This window comes from Coffea arabica, chromosome 9c (genome assembly GCF_036785885.1).
Source record: "Coffea arabica cultivar ET-39 chromosome 9c, Coffea Arabica ET-39 HiFi, whole genome shotgun sequence".
NCBI classification, from domain to species: domain Eukaryota; kingdom Viridiplantae; phylum Streptophyta; class Magnoliopsida; order Gentianales; family Rubiaceae; genus Coffea; species Coffea arabica.
The window spans coordinates 8444195-8468048 of record NC_092326.1 but is presented as its reverse complement, the minus strand read 5'-3'; the positions used below and the strand labels follow the sequence as shown (position 1 = coordinate 8468048).

The following is a 23854-nucleotide window of genomic DNA, read 5'->3' as shown; positions in this document are numbered from 1 at the left end:
GATTCTTGAAGAAATTAAAATGATTAAAGAAGGTGAAGGGTTATCTCTTGAACCCTTGAAGAAACCAGAAATTTTCACCACAAAACTCTCCAAAAATAAAAAAACACCACAAGGCTGCCTTTTTCAAGCCAAGATGAATCTCTAAGAACTAGAAGATTAGATGGAGCTTTGGAGCAAGATTGGAGACTTGAAACGAAGAGTTTTCTTCTTCCTTTTCCTTTGTTGGTTTCAGCTGACCAAGAGAGAAAGAGAGAGTGTTTGGTAGGTATGAATCTTGTCTTGGAAGCTTTAAGAAATTGTGGCCAAGAAGCTTTGCAAAAGTCAACTTCAAATAGTGTCGCGCGTGGCTTTCGTACCACCGTTTTCTCTTAGGTTTGATACACTCATGCACTAATTCTCAAATGTACTTCCTTTAATATGGTAATTACTCACTTTTACAAGTCTAATATTAATTCCTTAAATCTCCAATTAGTCGCACGGTGTGACTTTCGGAAAAACTATCGACGCACGCGCAGTAAAAGTTTAATTTTAACTAACTCACATCTAATCCCTCAATTAACTTTTCATAGTCTACTATTGATCATTCGTAATTCTCCAAGATTATTGCACTCTCGGATCAAATGTTGCCTCAAAAAACATATACTCATTATTCCTTACTAGACGAGCCGCAGAAAAATTAAATTTGCTAACGGAACGTTTTAAAAATATAAATGAGATATGGTTCCATGTAAATGAATTTAAAATAATTGAAATAAATTATTCAAAGTAAACGGGCGAATAAATAATTAAATAAGTCAGTAAAATAGAATTAAAAGTAGTAAAGATTTAGGTCCTCACAGAAAGTTCCTTCGAATTGTTCATGGATTTGGAGCAAACATTTGCAGCTCAGACCCATAGCTCAGAATTGGACTAAAATGGTAGTGAGGAACGGCAAATCAATTTCATTATGGTTTGATAGTTGCCATTCCTGTGGTCCATTGCTGCAAGCTTTTTCTAAGAAACTGCTACATGCTTTTAGGACCTCATTATCAACTAGTTTAGATTCTATTATTCTGTATGATCATTGGAAGTGGCCAGTAGGTCGACGTGTAAATACTGAAGTTCAAAAGCTGATTGAGCAAACTCCTGCAGATTTTCAACCCAAGGTACACATGGAGGACAGTGTTAAATGACTTGGCCATTCTTCAGGTATATTTTTTGTGAAGGCTGCAGTTAAAGTACTGAGAGCTCCAGTGTGGCAGTTGGGTGGCAGAATCTGCCACTGATGGACTTTACTTTGAAAGAGTAAATTTTTATACACATACATGCTATAGAGTTAACTTTAAAGCCTTTAAAAAATTGTTGAGCTACAAAAGATTTTACACACATTTGAAGATAATTTTGTTAGGAAAAATTTTGGCCCCCAATAAAAAAATTTTGACTCCATCACTGCTTGACACCGTATATGAAACACGATAAACATTACAAAAGAAACTAAATCATCCTGAACAAAATTTTACAATAGCTATTACTATTTACTCCAAGATAGAATGAAATATTACCAGATTATACCACCAATTGCTTCAAGCTAATTCAGAAAGTATTTATATCATAACAAGAGAGAAAGAGACAGATAAGATGGCTAGCAAATTAGACAGGAATTGGGCTGTGTGAGGCTTTCCCAATTATGTGTTGAGTTATTAATCATGTACAGTGTTCTTTCATTACAACCTGTTCTAAGAATTATCCTTTTTGTCTTTTGAGCAAAATTCATTAAGCACAAGTAAAGAAATGTTTGCACTTGAGGATACACCATACAAGAACACAAAACACTAGAGATATCAACTGAGTCTAGCAATGTCATCATACCAGTAGAAAACTAACCCATACAGAAAATGCTATAGGATTGCCAGGTTCCACTTCTCCTCAGCGTTCCTAATTATAAAACCATGCACTGCAAACTGCATGCTAATTATCTAAACATGCACTGCAAACTGCACTTCACAGATAATAGATTGCACCACAGTAAGATGATACACAATAATCCGGTTAACCCCTTGATAATTATTATATTTCTGCTCCTTCAAAGCTGGTAAATTGACATGACTAAAGCCAAACAAAACGGTTTTTCTTTGAAGCTTCTTTTTGCCATTCTCAACCAACCACTGGAATGCATCTTGCCAGGTTTAAGTTCCTTTTGAAAACAAGGCAAATAGATTGAATCATGCTAACCTTGGTATTTCTGTTCAACAGACAATTTACTGAAAGCATTACAAAAACATAAATAAACCAAGATATAAAAGAGAAAACATATAGAAACTTTTGAAGAGCCAGAAAATCAAATAAAGAAATCAAAGGACTAACTCATGTTTGTTCAAAAGTCAAGAACCTAGTTGTTAGTATAAACACCATACCCTGTAAGAAGACCAAAAAGATCTGCCGTGCATGAAGCAAACTACTGGTTGCATTAAAAAATTGATTCAAATTATGACATGCGCAACATCAATGCAATTACCTCTCCTCAAAGGATAATTTACATTGGAAGGTTGAGAGCCTAGACGGATGTAAAATCATGAACAAAAGAGGCAAATTATAAGAAAGAACCTTGCATTTGTTTTAAGTTCCATCTATCATTGTTGACTGATGCCTCATGCAGCAATTACTCCAAGCGATAAACCCGGACAAACCACACGTGGGAAATTTTTTCCCAAGTCCTAAACACTAAATCAAAGTTCACTTCTTTGAATCCACTTCCACTGAATCATTCCAAGCTTTTGTACAAAATTTTTGAGTTTACTACTACATCTTAATCAAAGAAAAGGCAAGCAATCAAATCTTAAAATTTCTTTTTTAACTATTTATATAATCCACGTCTAGTAGTTCATCGGGAAAAAACATTAACTACAACAGTAGTTAACTTTGACTAAATATGAACTTGAAAAGACTACCCGCATTACTTGAATCAAACTTCATTCCATCTAGAAAAGTTCTAGTATAATGAACTCCTGAAAGAAACAAATGGTTGAGTCCAATGGAGCTACTATTTTAAATCCTCAATTTGCCTAGAGAACATTGGATTGATGAATATTGCAAAAAGAAATTAGATCATTCTGAAAGCACAAGATTAGGAAAGAGAATAAAATAACAAAGTGTTGGTAAAAAACTTCAGAGAGAAAAATTGTAATGTTTGAGAAAATTTTTTGGTCTGGTAGACGAGTCGTCCAGAGAAAACAACCCATAATGGTGGGAGGAGAAAATTGATATGGCATACAACAAGTGACCGATGAGGATGCAATTTTTTATGTTGTAGTTGAAATCATAAATCTTCCGATGTACATTCTACTTATCATAGAGTATTGAGTGTTGTATTATCTAGATGTCGAGCAACGAATAATAGTAATGTATCCACCACGGAAATCTCATTCAAGGAAACATGGCATGTCTCGCTACTAAGAGCATGGATGGTCTTGGCCATATGAAATATAATTCCTAAGAACCCTGAAGTTAGCTTTTGTGAATAAATCAATACAATGGATTCGAAACAATACAATTAGTAAGAAAAATCTAAATCTAAGTTAGATATTTTCATCAAAATTCCAATTAATCTAAATTCTTGCAATGAAGACTTGTACACTAAACCATGACACTTATATATGTTACCAAAAAAAAAAAACTGAACAATTTGAACTGCTCAAAAATGAAATTACTAAGGATTCTGATTATAAATATAATGGCAAAATTTTTCCACAAATTACACATCTTCCACATAGATAGCTTCATTCCGCACAAGTTTTGACAACCACAGTTAAAAAAATATTTGCAAGACTAACATTACAGGTGGATAATTAAGGAAGAGAAACAAAGATAGTAAGAATCAATTAAGAGGCAAAAAGCATCAATTATTATTGCTAAAGCCGATAATTAAAAGGACATGCCAATATGAAAATAAATAAAAAAAAAATAAAAGAAGCAAATACAAGAAGCAAATTTCAAACCTACCTTTAAAAGCGACATCTTAATATAACCGGATGCTCAATTCATTTCTTCACCCAGAGTCCTTAGCCCCTTAGGCCATATTTAATTCACCGCCATCAGCATCAAAGCTTGGAAATAAACGAGGAGGAGGAGGAGAAACATAGAAGATTCAATTTTCATGAACATAATGGCCATCCAAGTTTCTAATCAAATTTTCGATCACAACATCAAGAGGCAGAGAAAGGGAGCAAGACCAAGATAACTGGGAGATCAGAAACTGGAGAATCGAATAGAGTATCTAAGAAATCTTCACCAGGAATTCCAACCCATTTTAGTAAAAGGGCAGCTATTTGTTTACATCCACTAGTTTGTTAGTTTGTAAGGGATTGAATGCAGATTTTGATACAGCACTATTACTCACCATAGCGGTAGACCAATTTACTATGTCTGTGCCACTGATGTAGCCTTCATGGAGAACATCGAACTGAGGGCTCCTTCCTCTGTTTGGAGGCTTTCTATGAGTTCGCTGGGATCAATGAATAACTTTGGATTTTCTTGACCATATAAAATAAGTTGATGGAATGAAGAAATTTGTTCTTGAGAATATGGAAGGTGGTATCAGGTGTAAGCATCTCAATAGGTGGGATTTGAATTTGATTTCTTTGATTTAGATTCAAATCTATTAAATTTAACTTAATCCAGATTCAAATTCAGACCCTTAAGGATCTGAAAAAGTTAATCCAGCCTCGACCCTTATGCATCTAGTATCTAATGAACATCCATTATATTTTTCTAATCATACTAAAGTAAAAATACATTAAAAATCTATAGAGTTAAAAAATACTATAAATAGCATTCAATTTTTTTTCAAATAATAAAGTTAATATTCAAGAAATTTAATACAATATTATGAACTCAAAAAAGGATTACTTTTGTTTATTTTCAAAACTTCAACCATATCCATGCCTAATCTTTCATTTGTTTATTTACTTTTTCTCATTTTTTTGAAAAATTTTGTATTAATTATAATGATAATTAGGATTAGTTTGGAAAAAAAACAATCACAAAATCTTGTTGTATTCGATTCAATGGCCATAAAATATTAGACTATTTTATAAATTTACTAATATATTACTACTAGAGCAGGATGAGAGACTAACCCTAGAAGCAGAAGAGGACCTAAAAGTAGAGCAAGGAAGTGGGTTGCGGACAGACTTCCACTGAGAAGTTCGGGTGGTTAACTAGCCATCAATCAAATTATAACAAGAAGAAATTAAAGAAAGCAAAGACCAAGAGTATATAGGTGGCTTAACCGACCATTTACAAGACAATATATGCTTAAATGAAGTTTATTGAAGAAGTTTAGATGCTTACAAAATTTGAAACTTGGTTGATTGTGATCGAAACTTGCTTCGAAACTTAAAGCCTAAAACTAGTTTGTATTCTAGAGAGAAAGAGGAGGATTTCTTCAACTTAGAAAGAGAAGTGAGTTGCAGAAATGGTATGTCTAGAATGATGAGTTTGAGGAGTATTTATAACAAAATTTTCATTTTATTACAGTACCAATACAGTGCAGCTACATTGTACACTATAGTGTACTGGATAATTACAAGATGTGAATTTGCATCATTTGAGAGTCATAGTGGATAATTACTAATTCATCTTATAAGACTTTCATCTGGAATAGAGTTGGATGCTGAGCTTTCTCTTGTTGACATTTTTTTTGCAAAAATGAAGAGAAAACAAGAAACTTTTCTGGTTAGATTAAGTATTTATTTGAGGGTCAGAATTTTTAGGTAAGTTTGTTTTAGTTTTTTCGGAGAAAGGAAAAAGGGCTTTTTCTGGGCCAAAGTTTTGAGGAACAATTCCTTCATGAGTAACTCAATAAGGAACAGGAGATAAAATGAAGGATGTTCTTAGAATTATATTGTTTGTAATGTCTTTAGTTAAAAGGAAGGTTTCTTTGATTAAAACTGACGAAAATTGGATTGTGAAATTTGAAAGCTAGAAATGGATGTCTAGTTTTGAGCCCTTTGCATTTCAAAGTCCGTCTTTAGTTTGCACAAAGAACTTGGTAGGAATAAGTCCTTCATGGATACAACTAAGGTCAATTGCAGTATCAAAGAGGGTTTTTATTTCAAGAATATAATCATCATAGATAATTAGTTTGATTTGAATCAGAAATTTTTTGTGGGAAATTTTGGACAATTGATTTAGGAATTTTTTATCATCTTGTGTGGTTGAATTTTCTGGTATGATTTCAAAAGGATTTGGTTGTGAGGTAGCAAGGTTTTGTAAGACAAGGTCATCTAGTTCTTGTTTTGCTTTAATTGCTCTAATTTCATCCTTGAGAAGAGCAATTTCAAGCTGAAGGTCTTGGATTGATATTGGTTTTGTTGGCTTAGATGAGAATCCGTTAAGGATATCAGTGAGGTTGTAAGTATTGAGAAATCTATAGTCTCTGGTTAATAGGTTTGAGGAAATATTCGAAGATATACTTGATGGTCTGTTTAAGATTCTTTGAATTTATTGAGATAGAAATATCTCTTCTCAAGGTCAGGAATGGTTTCTTTGACATCAAGAAGAAGTTCCTATTCTTTTGTCAAGACATTTACAGTTGCTCGTTCTCTTTGTTCATCTTCATCACTACCGGTAGACAAAGATGAAACATCATCTTCCTTGAGTTGGTTTGCATAGTTTTCTTCTTGTTCTTCATCTAGACCAAGAGTGTTGATTTGTTTGTTTAATTTGCAATATCTGGCTATATGTCCAGGTTGTTTGCATCTACGATAGACAATCGTTGGTAAATCTGATGACTATTGGACAAGAGTTGGATTTGGGTTTTCTGGGGGAGGTATTGGTTTTCTAGTTTATAGGGTAAGGTTTTTTTTTTTTTTTTGTTGAGAAGGTTTTGGCAAAGGTTTAGGTTTTCTTTTGGTTTTTGTATGACAATTGGGTAGACCAAACTATTCAGAGAAAGAATCGAAGTCCTTCGTTCTTTGTACTCGATCTTTTGCATGATGTTTGAGTATCTTGTCTTGCCTACAAATTTTCAAAGCAACTTTTTGAACTTGGCTGGTTAATTGTCCATAAGTAATTGTTGCCCATGGTATGACACCATCATATTGGTTTTGATTTCTTCTCAAAAAAGGTCTCTTAATGATTTGGGAAGACTGTTTGAGAACTTTTCCTTCCAATATGCTTGATTACCATCTAATCTTGAATCTATAGGAGTTGGAAATGTGTCTTTGTACCATCTAAAATCTGAAAGATTCCTACATTTGAGATTGTTTACTAGTTCTGTGAACTTGTTTTGGAATATCCCTAGATCATGAATGTTTTTGCAATTGTGAAGATTAGGATTGCTCTTGCATTTGAGATAGTTTCACCATCCTATAGGATTGGTTCTCCATCTAAATCTAGTTTAATTGCATTTAGAATTTTGTCTTTGTCATCTAAGGTAAGTTGTTCATCCCACCATCCCTTGAGCTGCCCTATGAATTCTGTTGTGAGGACATGAGCCGCAAGTTGGTTAGTACATCCATGTCTTTTATGATATGCCTTGATCACATTGTCACTCATTGGAGGATTGTGTTTATGTTGTACTCAGAAACACCGTCTATGCTCCGGTCATAGATATTGTTTATATTATAGAAGTTTTAGAGGATATTTGGCTTTTCTTCTATAAGGGGGTCTAGGTAGGTTGCCCTAGAGCAGTAGAGTTTTTGAAAATCTTACTAATTTAGAGTAGGATTATAAGATGGTTTGGATATGTTAACTTTACTAATTTAGTTAGAGTAGGAGGCCAAGGTTTTGGGAGCAGGTGTGAGGATCCGAAAATTATTTCTATATTTTCTCTTCATTTTGCTTAATTTAAATGATTTTTTCTTTTATATTAATTTATTTGCCTTAATTTCTTAGATACTTTTATAGTTGAGTCAAGACTTTTACTGTCTTCCTTCTATAATTTGGTGCATGCTAAGTTTCGTAGTGCATCAAGGTAGTGTGACCAACTATTGAGATGTTTACTAAATTTAATAAACAAGAATGTGTATTATACAAGAGGGATTATGTGATTAAAAGTGTTAAGAATGAATTAGAGGAACACAAGATAGATAAGTGATTAGAAAACAAAAGAGAGACAAAGAGATAAACTTGGAATTGGATCACGCCACTTGTCAACGATCAAAGCCATCATTTAACCAAGACTTTTCTTTCATCTTTATCTTTCATTTAACCAAAATTTCCTCCATTTCTTTTCTTCCTGAGGCCGAGACTAGAGAGAGAGAAAAGAGAGAAAAACCACTCCAATTTTCATCTTGATTTCTTGCTTGATTTTGTGGAAAATCTAACTTAAAACCCTAATCTAAACCGTGGATCGTCGCAACAAGGAGGAAGTAGGCTTGTGGTGAAATTTTTGGAGGAAGAAAAGGTCTTGATTTCATATTAACCTAGAGTTTTGAGGTATTTTGCTAGGGAATCTCTCTTTTCTTCACTTACTTTGATGTTTATCCCATATACAAACTGAAGGAAGCATGTTTATGGCAATTTTATGGTTTTACTGGGTTTGATGAAGTTGTTACCAGGATTTGCTCAATTTCCAGCTTTGATATTCCATTTTCTAGCTTTGATACAAAATTTCTAGTTTTAATATGAGATTTCTAGCTTTGATATACAATTTCCAGCTTTGATGTCATAAATTTCAGCTTTAATATAGTTTAGGTTGGGCTCTTGATATGTCAACTTTTAATAGCTTTTGTTACCTAGAATATGCATCACATCTACCCTATAACATGTTACCTTGGATCGATTGTGGTTTGCAATGGAACTAGAGTTTGATTGGAGGGTTAACTTGAGGACTTTAAGAGCTATGGTGCTCGAATTTTTCCCTTTGTTGGCCAAGTGAGTGAAATGAGAGTTGAAGTGCAAAGTTAGAGTGATTCAAACCTACTTTACTTGGAGTTACTTGAGAATACTTTGATTGTGACATATACGTTAGATTTTTGCCAAAATTAAATGCTTTCAAAGAAGGAAAATAATGGTTGTTCCACACATGTTTTGTAGTTAGATGTGACCAGTTGTAAACTCGTGATTTTGTCACTTTTTTTCAACAGAAGTCGTACCTATACAAACCATATATTACCCTATCTTGTACTCATGGTCATGAATTACATTTACATGATTTTCCTTTGATTTTTATAAGTAAAAGTTATGGACTTTTGAAACCCAAACCTGGAAGTTTGATAGATTCTTGCTATATGATCATTGATCACAAATTTTAAGTGTGGCTAGGAGCAGACCCTGAACTTGACATCTCTAGACCTTAATTGGTTGGTGAGTGTCTCTAATTGTATGATCGAACTTGCTGTTTGAATACAATGCTCTCTTATTGTGATTGGATAGTATTTGACTTGTTCGATTTGGCAAGGGATGTACTTTATCGCACTTGTCCTAACTTGACTATGTACTGTACATTGTTTACAAGTGAATTGACGTGTATGTGTATAACTTGATAACTACCTGGGATCCTAAACCCCCATTGGTTAGTTGGTCGAATGGAGCCGGCAAGGACTTGATCAAGAAGATTAGCGAACCATAGGTACCGTTTACTATTTACTCCACTGTTTACTATTTTTTCACTGTTTATTGTGTAATCCACTTGGGTGCAGTCCACTGGATTCGATATACTCGAATATTACCACCACTGTTATCATTGGAGTTGGGGTCTGGTAGGGGGTTGGTTAGTGGACGGAGATTGAAATTAAGTGGTGCTCTACTGGACTTGTTACTGTACTTCTAGGGTTGACGTCAACTGATCCTTGACAAGTTGCTGCCTAATTAGCTCGCAAGAGGAAATTGTATCCTTATACATGAAAGTGCTGATAGCCTAATTGACTTTTTACTTGAAGTGTTAATGCTTACTCTCATGAACTTTTCCCTTTATTTTGAGATTTCAAGTTCTATATAATGGCAACTTACTACTTGATTTGTATGGTGTCTTGGAATCTCACCGGACAATAACTAACCCCATTAGTTTGTTTTCCTTACAGGGGGCGAGATCGAGGGCGTATGAATGGGAGAAGGTTGAAATTTTGTTTAGATCTCTTGACTTTTGTCTTAGTACTCTTCTAGTGTTAGTGAGTTAGCTTGAGTTTGAACCACTTGATGTATTACGGATATGTATGAGACTTTGATGACAATGAAGTATATATATCTCAATTGAAAAGTGGCTATTGCTTTTGTTATTGTGGTTCTTGCTATTGTTTTAGATTTGTGTGTGAGTCCTGACAAAAGTTAGGCAGGCGATCCACCAAACTCTGGGGTACGCTCTTGAGGGATGTAGGGCTGTCATAGGTGGTATCAAAGTCTAGGTTTGATTTGGCTTAGGTGGATTGAGTGAGTGCAGTTATGACAATTTAAGTGCGAGTGTTTAAGTATGAAACATGAAGGTGTTAGGTAGTGAATCTTGCTTCGTTTGTGTAAGTTTTCTTATTGTCTTGGTACTTGGTTGTAATGTTGGTAATAGAGGGAGTCAGTGGAAATGAGTGTAATCTTAGCTACCGAGAGCATCCAGGAGGGACTATGTTTTGATGGGTTTCGGGGCATAGGATGAGGCATTATGACTGCTGGCGGACTTACTCGTATTCCAATCAGGTGGTTCTCGCCTTAGCGAATAAGAGGAGAAGGTTGGCTAGTGCCAATCGTAGGGTCCAAACTAAGATCGAGCACCTGAGGGCAATGCTACGGATACAAGATGCTAGGATTCGAGAACTTGAGACCTCTATTCTTGAGGAACAAGAGAGCACTAATGCCTTTCAGGAGCAAGTGCAAAAGGTAAATGATCGTCTTATTCGGGTTGTGAGGGAAGTGAGACACTGAACATAGAATATTGTAACTGAATGTGGGATGCTTGTTGACGAGGTAGTACAAGTGAACGTGGCCAAGAAAGGTCAAGGGAATGCGGTCCCTAATGAATCTGACCTTGAACCTGAGGAGGGTCAAGCAGAACCTGAGAGAGGAGTGGAATCGGCTGATTTAGTAATGAACTAAGCTAGGGACATAGAACCTTGGAGCTGTAGGATGTAAGTTAGGGTGGTTGGGATGGCACATTATGTGACGGCCCCACTTCTCCCTAGGGCGTACCCAGGGTTCGGCGGACCGCCTGCCCAGCTCTCGCCGGGACTCAGTCGTTCCTTAATCAAGTCCGGAATACAACCAAAGGAATAACATACAACAATCCAAAACTTAAGTTAAACTTACATATACATTTCTATCTCAAAAGGGAGTACAATCATCGAATATATAAAGGTTCTCAATTCTTCATACAACCAGCCCGTGCCAAGCATTAGGGCGAGAACCATTACAAAAACAAAGAGTTAGACCAAGCTAGTCTATACCAAGCTCTCATCCTTGCATGCCTTCCCCTGTTAAGGAAAACAAACTAAAGGGATGAGCTAAAAGCTTAGTGAGGTTCCGAACACATAATCAAATAATCAATCCATACATTAAACATAGAATATTAATAATTCAAGAAACATTTAAAATGGAAAGCGATAATAACACATACATTAAAAGGATACGGGCTCATTGGGAGCCATAAATTCGTTCGTTCATTCGTTCTCCTGGCATTTCCCCTTATTCCTTCATCTTTTGAAGATTGCATTTTTGTAAGTAAAACCCTCATTTGTTCTTTCGTTTCATTCACCCCTTTCCTGGCCTTTGGCCAAGCTCCACCAACCTACAAGGTAATACTCGAGTATACCAACGTTCACACCCAGCGTCACCATATCGCTCGACCAAGTCCGCTTCTGGCTCGATTCGATCGGTAACGAAGGGCAGGGCCCAGTTCAGCCAAACGGCTTACATTCATGTGCAACTAGCATTTAATCATTTAATCATTGAAAATTTCACATTTATTTAGGTCGAGTGCGATAAAGTACACACTCGCCTAGAAAACTCGTTTTAACAATCATTGAAAGCACTTAACACATTATCAATCAATAATAACAAGCCAATAAGTCAAGGAAATATAACAAACAAGGAACACTCACCTATGTACGCAAAACAACGTGCCAAATATCCTTAGTCACCGAGAAAACCTAAGATTAAATGATAAAGAATATTACAGCTCATCTAGCACAAACAATTAGGTGAAATCAAAGAACTCTACAAATGATGAGTAGAACGTATAAAGAGACTTTAAAGTGAAACGAGGACATTTGGACCCGTGGATAAAATAACTAGGGTTTCATAGACCAAACGTAAAACCAAACTCAAAAGGACTATAAAATTTTCTAATGTAAACACTTGAACCAAAGATAAGTCGGAATCCAACTAGATAGGTTAAGAAATACTGTTTTCGGAATCGTTTATATGGTTCAAAATCATTTCATATTCAAGTAGATATTATAGACTTCATGAAAAAGAGGGAGGACAAAAATACTCAAGAAAACCCTAAACCATTCCTCTTTATTTGGTAAGAGTAAGTAAACATTTGGAGTTTCCAATTGAAGAATGATCATGTTTTAAGATGGAAAAATGGTTATAGTATTTGCCAAACAAAAATATACAAGTTCAAATAGAAACTTAGCCCTCGAGCGAAAATTTGGGCAGCACGCCCTTTGTATTTTCCTATTTCCAGCCATTTATGGCTTCATTCTTTTTCTCAATCAAACCAAGGTTACCCACAACACAAATTCATTTCAATAGCCATTCCATAGGCTCAAAACAATACAAGTATAGAAATCGAGCTAATAACAAATGCGGAAATGAAACTTAACAAAAGACAGATTTGACGGGTTTTGCGTAACGGACACATCCGACGCTACGCTTATCGGATTGGAATGTAATTTATACCGTTTCGAAGCTAAGACAGAGGGATACAATTTTGATGAAGACCACTTAGTCCAAATTCCAGTGTAACCTAGTCAAATTCCCAATTCCCAGAACTAAGTTCCAACTAATCGGCTAATTAACCATACTACCTTTAAATGGCCATATCGCAGGCTAACAAAGTCCATTTAAGGCGTTCTTGGAGGCGTTGAAAAGCTAAGACAAAGACCTACAACTTTCATGAAGATCACTCAGTCCAGTTCTCACCCTAACTAGGTCAAATTTACCAAAACATCTCCAGATTTTCCAGTTTGAAATTCACTGCAGAAATCAACTAGCAGTCCTGCTTTATTCACTCATATCTCAGCACACACAACTCCAATTCAGGTAATTCCAAAGCCATTAGAAACCTAAGACACAAGTCTATAAGTCTTAAGAAGACATCAACAACCAAATCAGTAGTATTCCTGGTCAAAACATCCAATTACAGAAGCTGATTATCAGTTTCGGATAAATACAGGGAAGTAGGGGTATTTTGGTCTTTTTACAGGATACGTTGTTCCGATTGAGTTGAAATTTTACAGGCAACTATAAAACATCATTCCCTAAAACTTTCATGTTTTGTACTAAAGACAAATCAGCTCCCAACATGTTCAAATTTTCAGACTAATTTCGGACAGAAATCTTGACAGAAAAGGAACACTTGAAGTTCATTTAAATTCCACCCAATCAAACGAATTTCCAGCCGTTCAAATCAGTTCCTAGCTAGTTAGATTCAACTTCCAATCATCAATCATATGTTTTACCACAAGAATCAAGAGTTAGGAAATTGGTTTACCTCAAATCCTTAATCATACCCCCTAGCTGGCTGATTCTTTGAGGAGATGTATCCTTGAGCTCCAACTCTCCAACAAAGTTCCCTTTTTTTTTTTCTGTCTTCTCCTAGCTCACCCGATGCTGCCTTTCTTCTTCTCCAAGCTCACGGTAGCTTGTTCTTGGTGTTGGCTTTGTTTGTTTTGTCTTATGTCCTCCTAACTTAATAGCTAAGTCTATTAATAGTAAAGCAAAACAAGAGATGGGTCATGGGCTTGGGTAATTAATGGGTTTATGGCTTAGGCTTCTAATGAAATTAAAACTTAAAGGCCCAACACTAAAACTCTACTTGATCCAATGTAATTAACCCATTGGTTTACTTAGTTTAATTAAAACTAACTTAAGCCCACCAACCCAAGGTACTAATCACTCCGTACTAAACATGCATGGATGCACATACAATCACGAAAATATTAATTGGTTGAATTTAATTTAAACTTAACGGTTTAGTTTTGAAAGTAGGATTTTAATGATTCAATTAAATTTTTCACTTTTGGTATGTAAAATACTCTTTGAAAATTAAAACACATGGTAAAATACATTTTTCACACAATAGCTACTATAAATATCCATATTTAATTTATTTGAGACAATTTGGAATCCGGGATCTCATATCCATAATGCACCTCAAATTTAACATGTACGCACTTATACTAAAACAAATGATTTAAAAATGATACTCACTTATAAAATCTCTGAAAATCAAATGATTAATTGATTGAAAGCAAGGAAAATACAAGCGGAAAAATAAAATAGAATAAAATAAAATAAAACAAGGAGAATTTTGCGGGTCCTCACACATTACTTTATTTATTTTACCATTGCATGTACTTTTGTTATTGACGTGTTACGGCTGTGTGTATAGTACTTGATTTTCTTGGTGTACTTGGTTCTGTTAGGATGACATGTATAGTATTTTGTGACCTGGTTTATGAACTTGTTGTATTATATAAACTAAGCATGTTTCCTTATCTTTAGTTTATCTTTTTGCTTATATATAGCCGATTTATTTTTGTTTACGTATATATAGTCTATTTTAATGAAAAGGGTATAGAAGAAAGACGAAGTCGTGGAAGTGGGACTAGTCGTGGATGTGGGTTAGGCAAGTATAGGAACCAAGGGAAGAAAGAGAAGTGGTAGCCGAGCAACAACATGAACCAAGGGTCAAAACAGGGGACCAAGTAGTGATGGCTATACAATGAATGACCGATATTTTAGAGCGAATGGTAGAACAATAGGATCAAACCTTGTTAGCCAACCTATGGACCTTGGGATAGGAAAGGATAAGGCCTTAAAGAGATTCCAAAAATTTTCTCCGCCGAAATTCTTTGGAGAGCCTAACATAGAAGTAGCTGAAAACTAATTAGAGACAATGACTAGTATTTTGTGACCTGGTTTATGAACTTGTTGTGTTATATATACTAAGCGTGTTTCCTTATCTTTAGTTTATCTTTTTGCTTATATATAGCTGATTTATTTTTGTTTACGTATATATAGTCTATTTTAATGAAAAGGGTATGGAGGGAAGACGAAATCGTGGACGTTGGACTAGTCATGGATGTGGGGTTAGGCAAGCATAGGAACCAAGGGAAGAAAGAGAAGTGGCAGTCGAGCAACAACGTGAACCAAGGGTCGAAGTAGGGGACCAATTAGCGATAGCCATACAATGAATGATCGATATTTTAGAGTGAATGGTAGAGCAATAGGATCAAACCTTGTTAACCAACCTAGGGACCTTGGGATAGGAAAGGACAGGGCCTTAAAGCATTTTCAAAAATTTTCTCTACCGAAATTCCTTGGAGGGCCTAACGTGGAAGTAGTTGAAAACTGATTAGAGACAATGACTAATATTTTCGCAATTTTGAACTATACGGAGGAAAAGTAGGTGACTTTTGCCATCTTTCAATTTGAAAGACCAGTCCAAACATAGTGGAACATGATTAGGACTAAGTGGAAAAGAGAACAGAAGGTGTGGACCTAGATAAACTTTGTAAGAGAGTTCAATGAGAAATATCTCCCAACCCCTAGTCCAAGAGAAGAAAGAAGATGATTTTATTAGACTACGTCAGGAAGCTCTAAGTGCCTCTGAGTATGAGACTCAATTCATTAAATTATCCAAATTTGCTCCTGAACTAGTGGTTACGAAGCGGAAAAGGGTGAGACAATTTGTACAAGGGTTAAATGTGAAAATTCGAGAAGGGCTGGTGGCAGCTCAAATCGATAAATTTATAAAAGTTCTTGAGAAAGGCCAAAGGATCGAGAATGCAAAGACGCAAGTAAAGACTTTCCATAAGAGAAGAATTGCACCTAGTAGTAGCCATGGACAGGGGCAAGGTGATTGAAATATATCACCTTCTAAGGTGGAAAGAGGGGCTAGTGTTTGAGACTTCCTAGGACACCCAGATGAATGTCTCCAAGAGGAGCCCTAAGTGGAAAAGAACAATTGAGAGGTGTCTCACAAGGAAGCCAAATATCGACTCCTCATTTATCTTATGAATTTTGTGGAAAGTCGAATCATATCAAGGACAATTATTGGCGAAAGGCGCGGAAGTGTTTACAATGCGGGAGTACGGAGCACCAACTTGTGACCTGTCCACTCACCAGTGAGACCCAACAGGCAGATAGGTCAAACCCTAAGCAACCAAATATAGGAGGGAACAGACCAAAAGTGCCCGCCAGAATATACGCTTTAGACCAACAACAAATGCCTAATTTGTCTGAGATTGTAGGAGGTACAATCCCTTTTTTTATCGTTTGGCCAAGATTTTGATAGAACCTAGTGCAACTCATTCTTTTGTCAACCCTACTTTTATATGTGGAATTGATGTGAAAGCCGAGAGACAACCATATGATTTAGAAGTGAGAACACTCATGAGTGATCAATATTTGCTTGTTAACGAGGCCTATAGAAACTATGAAATTTGGGTTGATGAGCGAAAGTTGGTAATAGACCTTATAAGTCTAGTCATTAAGGGGTATGACATCATTATAGGAATGGATTGGTTGGCCCGTTATCATACTCGGTTAGATTGCATAACAAAAGTGGTGAGTTTTGCATATCAGGTGAAACAACCTTAAAGTTAGATGTGAGGAGTACTTTAATCTCATCTACCCTTATTTCAAAAATTTATACTAGAAATTGTTAAGTAATGGGGCACAGGGGTATCTCGCCTTTCTAGTTAACACCTCAAGAGATAAGGTGAAGTTGAAAGATGTACCAGTGACAAATGAGTATTTAGTTGTCTTTTTCGATGAACTCATGTGTTTGCCTCTCGAGGGAGAAATAGAATTTAATATTGATTTGATACATGGAACTACATCTATCTTGAAAAAGCATTATCGGATGGCACCTGCCGAGTTTAAGAAATTGAAGTTGCAATTGCAAGATTTGTTGGAGCGAGATTTATACAAGAAAGTGACTAGCCTTGAGGCGTTCTAGTGTTTTCTGTTAAGAAAAATGATGGGGGTTTGCAATTGCGCATTGATTATTTTGATTTAAATGCAGTGACTATTAAGAATAACTAGTTTTTGCCCCACATTGATGAGTTATTTAATTAATTGCAAGGGGTTGTGATGTTTTCTAAATTGGATATTAGATAGGGATATTATCAATTGAGAATCAAGAAAGAAGATGTACCAAAGACTGCTTTTAATATTCAGTATGGGTATTATGAGTTTGCAGTGATGCCTTTTAGATTAATCAATACCTCAACAACATTTATGGATTTAATATATCGGGTGTTTAAACTCTACTTGGACCAGTTTGTGGTGGCATTCATTGACGATATTTTGGTATACTCAAAAACTAGAAAGAATCATGAGCAACATTTGAGGATGGTATTACAAACCCTAAAGGAGTATCAATTATTTGCTGAATTAAGTAAATGCGAGTTTTTTTTTGGAGAAAGTATCATTTCTAAATCATATAATTTCCAAAGATGGACTCACTATGGATCCGGTTAAAGTAGAAACTGTTGCCAAGTGGAAAAAGTCAGAGAATCCTATTGAGATTCTTAGTTTTTTGGGTTAGCAGGGTATTATCGATGATTTATAAAGAATTTCTTAAGAATTGCAGGACCTTTAACGGATTTGATGAAGAAGCAGGCAAATTCATTTGGAACCTTAAGTGTGAAACTAGCTTTTAAGAAATTAAGAAACGATTGACCATGGCGCTAGTGTTAGTCCTGTCAAATGGAAAGAATAGTTTCATGGCTTATACGGATGCTTCAAGGGAAGGTTTAGGATGTGTATTAATACAAAATGAGATTGCCATTGCCTATACCTCCTGAAAGTTAAAATCTCATGAGTAAAATTATCCGATTCATGATTTAGAACTCACGACTATTATATTTGTTTTGAAGAAATGGCGACATTACTTATATGGGGTGATTTTTGAGGTATATATAGATCACATGAGTTTTACGTATCTGTTCTCTCAAAAGGAATTGAACTTGAGGCAGCGTTGGTGAATAGAGTTTTTGGACGATTATGGCTGTATCATTAATTACCATTTTGACAAAGTCAACGTAATGGCGGATGCTCTAAGTCGAAAGGCGTAACTATTAGATTTAATGATGAAAAAGTGGAACTTGTTAAAGTACGTTAGTGAGTGGAATTCGCGCCTTGAATGACAAAAAGTTATCTTTGGGAACATTGCAGTGAAGTCAACATTGTTGGATCGTATTAAAGAGAGTCAAAAAAAGAACCAATAGTGCAAAGGTGGTCAGAGAGAGTGCAAAAAGGAGAGTTATCCGACTTCAATTTAGGTTCTGATGGAATTCTAAAAATTCGAAATCATATCGTAGTACCAAAAAATGAAATGTTGAAAAAGAAAATTTTAGAGGAGGCTCACCGTTCGAGGTATACGATACATCTTGATATTGGTAAGATGCACCAAAAACTAAAAGAACTATACTAATAGGATAACATGAAAGCAAATATTGCTCAATTTATTCAGACAAGCTTTACTTGTCAGCAAGTTAAAATCGAACATAAAAAAACCTTCAGAATTGTTACAGCCTCTAGATATATCGAAATGGAAATGAAAGCACATTATCATAAATTTTGTGTCAGATTTGCCACGAACTCAAAAAGGTCATGATGCTGTTTGGGGGATAGTGGATCGATTGACTAAGTTGGCACATTTCTTGCCAGTTAACATAAAGTATTCTTTGGAGAAACTTGCTAAATTTTACATGGCCAAGATTGTAAGATTACATGGGATACCGGTAAGTACAGTGTCCAATAGAGATTCTCAATTTATATCCCGATTCTAACAAAAGTTACAAGAGACTTTAGGTACTAAATTGAATTTTAGTACAGCATATTATCCTCAAACAAGTGGACAATCAAAGAGAATCATTTAAACCCTTAAGGATATGTTGAGATCATGTATTGTGGATTTTGGAGGAAGTTGGGGCAACATATGATATTGGTTGAATTTGCTTATAACAACAGTTATCACGCTTCTAAATGGCACCATATGAGACGCTTTATGGACAAAAGTGTCGATCTTCAATTCACTGGAATGAAGCAGGAGAGAAAAAAGTTTTGGATCCGGCAACGACACTATGGATCAAGAAAGCATACGAAAAGGTGAAATTAATTCGTCAAAGGTATCAAGTGGCCTAAAGTCGACAAACGAACTATGCAAACAATCGGAGAAAAGATTTAAAATTTAATGCTAAAAACAAAATATTTCTTGAAGTCACTCCCTTGAAAGGAAGTATTAAGACAGGAAAAGGAAATAAGTTAGAATCGAGATATATAGGTCTTTTCGACATTCTCCAACCGGTAAGAAAAGTGGCATATTGATTGAAATTACCAATGAGTTTGTTCTGGATTCATGATATGTTTCACATGTCCCTACTCAAGAAATATCACCAAATCCAACCCATATACTTCAACCGGAGGATGTTGAATTTGACGAGTCCCTAACCCTATAAAGAGCAACTTGTTTAACTCCTGGATTGAAAAGTGAAAGAACTCAGGAACAAACAAATTCCTTTGGTTAAGCTGCTATGGAAAAATCATGACATGGAAGAAGCAACCTAAGAATTGGAAGAGAATATGCGAAAGAAATACCCCGAATTATTTGCGAATAAAGGTACAAATTTTGAGATCGAAATTCTTTTAAGAGAGAGAGTGTGTGAGGATCCAAAAATTATTTTTATATTTTTTCTTCATTTTGTTTAAGTTAAATGATATTTTCTTTTATATTTATTTATTTGCCTTGATTTCTTAGATACGTTTATAGTTGAGTCAAGATTTTTATTGTTTTCCTTCTATAATTTGATGCATGTTAAGTTTCGTAGTATATTAGGATAGTGTGACCAATTATTAAGGTGTGTACTAAATTTGGTAGTCAAGAATAGGTATTATATAAGAGGGATTATGTGATTAAAATTGTTAAAAGTGAATTAGAGGAACACGAGATAGATTAGTGATTAGAAAACAAAAGAGAGAGAAAAAGATAGGCTTGGAATTGGATCATGCCACTTATCAACGATTAAAGCCACCATTTGACCAAGACTTTTCTTTCATCTTTATCTTTCATTTAACCAAAATTTCCTCCATTTCTTTCCTTCTTGATGCCAAGACTAGAGAGAGAGAAAAGAGAGAAAAATCACTCTAATTTTCATCTTGATTTCTTGTCTGATTTTGTGAGAAATCCGATGTAAAATCCTAATCTAAGCTATGGATCGTCGCGACAAGGAGAAACTAAGCTTGCAGTGAAAGTTTTGGAGGAAGAAAAGCTCTTGATTGCATATTAACCTAGAGTTTTGAGGTATTTTGTTAGCGAATCTCTCTTTTCTTCACTTATTTTGATGTTTATTCTATATATGTAGTGATTGAAGTTAAAGGAAGTATGTTTATAGCAATTTCATGGTTTTGTTAGGGTTTGGTGAAGTTGTTGCTAGGTTTTGGTCAATTTTCAGCTTTGATATGCCATTTTCTAGTTTTGATACAAAATTTCTAACTTTAATATGAGATTTATAGTTTCAATATATAATTTCCAACTTTGATGTCACAAATTCTAGCTTTGATATAGTTTAGGTTGGGCTTTAGATATGTCAACTTTTGATAGCTTTTGTTACCTAAAATGTGCATCACATCTACCCTGTAACATTTTACCTTGGATTGATTGTAGTTTGCCATGGAACTAGAGTTGGATTTGAGGGTTAACTCGAGAACTTTAGGAGTTATGGTGCTGAAAATTTTCCCCTTGTTGGCCAAGTGAGTGAAAGTAGGAGTTGAGGTGTAAAGTTAGAGTGATTTGGACCTATTTGGAGTTACTTGAGAATACTTTGATTGTGACATATACGTTAGATTTTTGCCAAAATTAAGTGATTTCAAAGCAGGAAAATAACGGTTGTTCCACACATGTTTTGTAGTTAGATGTGACCAGCTTTAAAATCGTGATTTTGTCACTTTTCTTCGACAAACAAACCATATATTACCCTATCTTGTAGTCACGGTCTTGAATTACATTTACATGATTTTTCTTTGATTTTCACAAGTAAAAGTTATGGACTTTTGAAACCCTAATTTGGAAGTTTGATAGCTTCTTGTTATATTGTCACGCCCCGAGCCCGCACGCGCCTGTCACGTGACATCCGCCGTATTCCCAAGTCCCACTCAAAAATACAAGGCTACATTAACTAGACTACTTTTAAACAAAGTGCGGTACACATCTCATATAAAAGGTAGTCTACGAATACCCAAGACGTTTGTACATTTATTCTCTAATTGATACCATGGAAACAAAAGTAAATGAAGCTAACAACTAGAGTAGCTAGCCTACCAACTTCCAAACTAATAGAAGTCATCCTCAGGGTCTTCTACGTAAACCAATTCATACTCCTCAGAATCTGCAAAATGGTAAAAAGTGGGTTGATCCACAAATCGCCTAGTAGGTAATATCTACCCCTCTTTTGGACCATATACTCGTAACTTTATAGATACATATCAAATCCTTTGACATAAATCACCTCTATAATTTTGAAAGTAACGACATTTATAAAACAATTAGTAGTAAAGAATGACAAGGAATTTAGATACACTTTATTGATAACCATACATGAGCAATCGCAATGTCATAAATCACTTTGCAACAATTCATAAGTCTCTTCATATCCATTCATGAATCATCCCATAAACGTCGCATATTCGTTCATAGATCATTTCAAAACAATTCATAAATCATTTCATATCCATTCATAAATCATTTCAAAACAGTTCATAAATCATTTTATATCCGTTCATAAATCTTCTTTCAACTCAACTCATAACAAGTACATGCAATGATCGGCTACTGAGCACTCAGCCTAGAGATTTTACCCCTTCTAGGTGGGCGACCAATAGATTTCATGACTACCGATTGGTCTCATTTCATACATGGGTCAATCGGCCGGACTTTATACCAAACTTCCCTGACCTTGTCAATCGGCTGGGCTTTATACCAGGCTACCATGACTTTATCAATCGGTCAATCAGCTGGGTTTTATACTAGGCTACCATAAATTTGTCAATCGGTCAATCGGTTGGGTTTTATACCAGCCTACAATGGTGATTAGACAGGACTATAGCCCCTACCGTCTATTCCATGACTGCTCTGAGCTTTACTTGTCAAAATTCATTTCATATAACGCATACATAAATCTTTGCTTTTGTGAGGACTCGCAAATTTCTTGTATTTTTCTCAAAAATACCCTTTTATTTGAAAATTATTATTTATCAAAGCCCACTACCCAATTATTTCACAACAAGTGTAAGTAAACCTAGAAAATAGGGTTTTACGCTTCGGTTTCAAGTTTGGAGCAAAATTAGGGTTTTCGCGATTTTTCGCCGGATGAATTTTCGGTACAGAGTAAGGATTAAATTTGAGGATTAAAAGTGACTTTTAAGTGAGAAATAATATGTGATTGGTAGCAATGATATAAGGTTAGTGAATGGGAAGTAAAAACCCTAGTACGTGAGTTTTTAAGAAAAACGGCGCGAACCGGCGGGTCCCGCGCACTACCGATTGAACGCACTACTTGACCACCATTTTTCTCACCAAACAAATTTATTGAACTTGAGCAAAATATCTTCTCTCTTGGCAGCAAGCTTGACCGAAATTGTGGCTCAAAGGCAAGGAAAGAAAGAGAAAAATTTTGTGGCCAAGATTAGTCCAAGTGTTTGCCCAATTTGTGGACACCATTAGTCCTAATCCTCTTGCTTTATTATAAGGCAACTAAGCTCCATTTCTATTCATATTTCTGCCAAGGAGCTGAGAGAGAGAGAGGGGAAGAACAAGAGAGAAATTTCTTCATTTCATCTTCAAATCCAACAACTTAGTGAGAAAATAAACAAAGTAAACCGATTAAACTTGTTCTTGAGTGACTAGGTGGTGATTTGTGGTAAGTTTTTGGAAGAAGGAAGCTTGGCCTACTCTTTGTGACCTCTATTCAAGGTAAGAGAGCTTATCTCTCTAAGTTTTGCTTTCAATTTTGTTAAATTAAGTTTAGTAGTTTGATTATAGTGGTGGAATCATGGATGATTAGCATGTTTTAGAGGTTTTTCCCCAATTTATTTGATGAACTAGGGCTTGTGGAAATTCTGCCCAAATTTATTGTATGATGCTTATATGTTGAATTAAGATTATAAGAGAGGTTTTGGTAGTGTTTGAAGTGAGAAATTAAGGAAAGTTCCACTAGAAACAAAAAATTCCAGATTTCTGGAAATTCTTGCTTCCTTTCTGTCCGAATTTATATCTGTATGTTAGAGGTCGATTTGGCCTTAGGTCAAAGAAGCAAAAGTTGTATAGAATGACATTTTATAGGTGCCTACAAAATTTCAGCTCAATCGGAGCAACGTAGGACGTGAAAAGTCCAAAATACCCTTACTATTTTAAGTATTTCCCAAGCAGTCCGTGTGATCAGTTAAGTCCAGTTTATCACGTTTTTCGACTAGGATCCATTCTGATTTAGCTTTTTTCCAAAACATGAAAGTTGTAGTATTCTGAATTAGCTTTCAAATGCCTCTAAGAACACCTGATTCGGACTTGTGTACTCTGAGATATGTCCATTACAGTGTTCTGCGTTTAAACATCCGACGAATTGGTTTCTGGTTTAGTAATTTGAGAATTTGACTAAGTTACATTAGGAACTGGACTAAGTGACCTTCATGAATGTTGTAGCTCTGTGTCTTAGAT

At 35.4% G+C, this 23854-nt stretch overlaps 1 long non-coding RNA gene across 1 annotated transcript; it reads right to left on the bottom strand.

The window, feature by feature from the left end:
• Nucleotides 1-11164: 11164 nt before the first annotated feature.
• Nucleotides 11165-13999, bottom strand: LOC140013980 (uncharacterized). Its single transcript, XR_011820827.1, has 3 exons — nucleotides 13625-13999; nucleotides 12006-12053; nucleotides 11165-11378 (listed from the first exon to the last, which is right to left on the bottom strand). It is a non-coding gene; the product is annotated as an uncharacterized lncRNA (long non-coding RNA).
• Between the last annotated feature and the right edge of the window lie 9855 nt (nucleotides 14000-23854).